This window comes from Macrobrachium nipponense, chromosome 17 (assembly GCF_015104395.2).
Source record: "Macrobrachium nipponense isolate FS-2020 chromosome 17, ASM1510439v2, whole genome shotgun sequence".
Taxonomy (NCBI): Eukaryota; Metazoa; Arthropoda; class Malacostraca; order Decapoda; family Palaemonidae; genus Macrobrachium; species Macrobrachium nipponense.
The window spans coordinates 49,246,661-49,251,263 of NC_087210.1; positions in this window are offsets into that span (position 1 = coordinate 49,246,661).

Consider the following 4,603-nt stretch of genomic DNA (forward strand, 5'->3'; position numbering starts at 1 on the left):
TTGAGATGGCTATTTGTCTGTCCATCTGCACTTTTCTGTCCACCCTACTGAGGCTAGATGGTTGCAAATTGGTATGTTGATCTTCTACCCTCCAGTCATCAACTATATCAAATTGCAGCCCTTTAGCGTGAGTAGTGTTTGTTTTATTAAAGGTTAAATTTGGCCAGCGGTGCCCGCAACTAGGACACTACCGGGCCATGTCTGAAAGTTTCATGAGTCACGGTTGAGGGTGTCATGGGCCGCGGCTGAGAGTTTCATACAGCATTATACGCTGTACAGAAAAATTAATTGCGCCGAAGAAATTCTTTCGCCGCATTTTGTACTTGTTTGTATGTTTGATAATAAAAGGTATGAAAGATACGCCTGCAAGTGATTATATTTTATTTACTTCTGCTTCACCACTTGACCCCATTTTAAACACTCATTTATTAATTTAGGTTCCTCTTGGTCACTTGGGTTGGAAAAGTTTGGAGACCAGGCCTCCACACTTGGCCTATACACTTACCCCATTGGGCCGTCTTAAGTCAAGCGGCCTAATCTACTTCTCAGTGATCATGGGTGACATCTGATCATTGTAAACCAACTACCCATCAGGTCCTTCTTTACTCACTGAATTACCCAATGTGCTCTTTTATAGGTAATATAATACTCTGTTTGGATATTTTTTCTTATTAATGTTGGCTTCACATTCAGGAGAAAGCGCCTCAGTGGCGTGATCGACCTTGGCTGCCGCGAGTTCGATTCTCGGGCATTCCATTGAGGGGTTAGAGATGTATATTTCTGGTTATAGAAGTTCACTCCCGACGTGGTTCGGAAGTCACGTAAAGCCGTTGGTCCCGTTCCTGAATAACCACTTGTTCCATGCAACGTGAAAACACCATACAAACAAACACAAACAAACATTCAGGAAGAGAGTGTTTACTTCCATAATCATTCTCTATCTTTCTGGAACATGGAAGAATTCAGATTTAACACATAACAACTGCACTATCTTTATCACAGATGTCTTGATATCGATCCGTCTGTTACCGTTCAGAACGCGCAAATATTCTGCGCTTGTTTGAGTCTCTGTTCTTTAAAGTTCGTAATGTTGAGGTCGTATGTTCCGTTGCAGTTATATTCATTTATTTATTACTGATTCTTTACATATGTATGTGTATATCTGTGCTAAATACTTCTGACAGGGAGATGTATCAATACCGCTACCTACCTACGGTTATCGCGCCTGCTTTTAAGGGATGACCAGTATCGACAACCCCCCCCCCCCCCCCCCAGTATACGCACATACTCACATACTTGCCTACGGTAGTTAGAAAATGAAATACAAACGATTTGAGTGGTAGCTAAAGTAAAGGAAATTGACAAAAGGCTTTTCATGGGTATGGGATTTATAACATTCTACCAAGAAATCACCTCAACGGGTATTCTTTTAAGACAGCAAAAGAACCCATGTTTGCGACCATTTTATGTATTTTGCATGGTGATTTGTCAGTCGTTGCTCGGTGCAGCTGTGTGCTTATGTTTTTATTTTTTTTACTTGGCTCAGAAGTCGTGTGTGAATTTTGCAGTGGCTACTGCATTATATTCCAGTAAAGCTGCCTTTTGTGGAAACGGCTCATTGATAAGGGGGAAAAATTGTATTTTTCATCGTCTTGTGGTTGGTGAGCTTTTTTGATGGAAACTTTTCCGTCCTTTGTTGTTAAAACTTTGGTATTTTTAATTTCTGCAGAACCACTAGATCAATTTTAGTCAACGTAATGGGTGATAATTAAGGAGTTGAGAAAGTCTTAATTATTTGTTTCTTTTGCAAGTAATGGAATTAGAGTATTCTATCGCTGAAATGAAAAAATATGTTCATGCTTAATTGATTGGAGTATGACTTTGCTGCTCGTCCCGAGTTCATCATAGAAAAATGTGCCAGCGATACTTTCCTTTAATAGTTTGTTTTTTCCCTTATCAGTTTTGAAGAGCCTTTGACATTTAACGTATGAAATAGCAGATGTGTCATCGATTATCTCCCCCTTTATTAACTCTATAATGAGAACGCAGCGGCCTTTCATTATCGGCATTTGTTAGTCCAGTTACGAATTATTGTATATGAACAAGTCATTTCCGTTAATGAAAGACAACCAGCTGTCTGAAACTCAAAAAGGATTAAGTGATCCGCGAAAATTGTGCCGTGATTGAACAATATTGAAAAAGATGACTTCGAGAGAGAGAGAGAGAGAGAGAGAGAGAGAGAGAGAGAGAGAGAGCCTGTTAGATTAAAAACTTTTGTGGTAGACAAAGACTATTGATATCTTGGTGTGTTTGGATTTTCGTGGGCAAGTTCGCCATGAATTCTTCGACTTCATGTTCGATAGTAATTATCGTTGATAATGAAATCAACAAAGCTTACTAATAATGAAGCTGGGAGCTCTTAAGGCAAGCACTAAGTAAAAAAAATAATAAATAAATGTCGAACTTAAAAAAAAGTAGAACTCTCTCTCTCTCTCTCTCTCTCTCTCTCTCTCTCTCTCTCTCTCTCTCTCTCTCTTTCTTATTAATTTTTTTTTTCATTCAAATGCGTGCATTACTTTTTGAGCTTTCAGATACAGTTACGATACAAACAGCCGCATTCGAAAGAAAATTAGAATCGAAATTCAAAACGCGTATGGTTTGTTTGTAAAACTCCCCATGCGATGTCGTCCAGTATGAGTCATTATATGGTAGCTTTATCTGTCAGTCATTATATACAGATATGAAATAAAATAGTCCATTGGTTATCGGAAATGCGGACCATATACATGTATATATGAAATGGAATTTAAAATTTTAGACCAACTTTTATTCCATAAGGTGTTTCATGCGGTATGAAGTCCAATTCTTTCTGTTATCCATACGATTTATTCGTCTTGAACTAGGAGATACCCGTCCTCCTCCTTCTTTCTTATCCATACGATTTATTCGTCTTGAACTAGGAGATACCCGTCCTCCTCCTCCTCATTATCATCATCATAATCTTGAGCATGAGGTACAAAAATTGTAATATTTGACTTTTGATAATGATTTTTATTTTGACAAATTTGCTTGGTATAGGTGGAAAGATGTAGTTTTAGTATAACTGATTACGTGGATGGAATTAAGGATTTATTTGCCTGACGATGCTGTATCTGTTTAGCACTATGAAGGAAAGCCGAGAAATGCCGATCGTTTTCGACGGATAAACGTTCTAAGCGCTAAGCGTTCCTTAGAACAGAGGTGATTAACCTTGGAGTCAGGACTCCCTTCCTTGAAAACGTCATTGCCAGCTCGTTCATAGACGCGAAGTGGTTTGAAAATGATCAGGAACCGTACATTTGTTTGGAAAGAGATGCAGAAAAATTTGTGATCAGTTGCGTCTGGATGGTGTCTGGAAAGATGACTAATTGTAGGCTTCGAGATGCACATCTCTCGCAAGTATGGCCCCGGGGTAAACGACCTGCCTGCCAGGCAAGATGCGCATACCCTCCGGTCATGTGTGCCTTGAGGATGATTGCGCCCCGAGGACTGTCGTGCCTTTCCAGTGTTATTTGTCCTGAGGCGTCGTTCCAAACGATAGTGGTAATAATTCAATTTATGGCGTCGTATGCTGCTCATGAGTTAATGAGAGAGGTGTCATCTATTTCCAGAGGATTTTTTTGAATGGTAGGTTCAGGAGACGTCCATTTTACATTAATTAAATATTGGTTTAGTGAGTTCGTGAACTTATATGTTTACTGTATCATTCACATACGGTATTTTCTGGGAGTGTAGCACAAGTTATATAATTTTTTTATTCCGATACATATTTACGTATATGTACACACGCACACAAACATCTATGTATATAAGGATATCAAATTGCGTGTTCGTAATACGTAACCATGTATAAATGCATTTGAAAGAATACTACTGAACTCAACAAAACAACATTGTTGATATCAAGCCGAATAATGGAATTTGTAACTTCGTTTTCATTAAAATCTTATGATATTCTCTTGTAGTCAGACGTGAAGAATATTGCAGATGAAATTGAACGCCATAGAAATTGAAATTTGCTCAGGATTACTTTCGTAAGGGTTTTTAAAAATCTTGCTGTCAGTTAGAATGGCACTGAAAAACCTATGTTGTCGTGTGTAATAATATTTTTGAACATAAAATTGTAGAATGAAGCTGAAGCTTTATAATAAGAAAATTTAGATAAACACACACACACACACACACACACACACACACATATATATATATATATATATATATATATATATATATATATATATATATATATATATATATATTGTAGTTTCCATTCACAATGAATCCGATAACATTGATGAGCAAATGAAAAAACAAGTAAGTCTAGTAACCACATGGCTTTGTCAGCCGTACGCGCTCATGCACATGCACATGCACACACAAACTGTTCTCTGGATGCAAATGCAATAAAATCTCTTGTTACTGTGTGTCAGATTAGCACAGATCTATAATGTAATGCGATCTCAGTATTCATACTGTTGTTCATGGCCTGCTTATTAAGATGTGAATAGTAGTTTAGCAGTTTCTTGGTGTTTGTCCCATTCCTAGATCCACTTTACTTATAGGA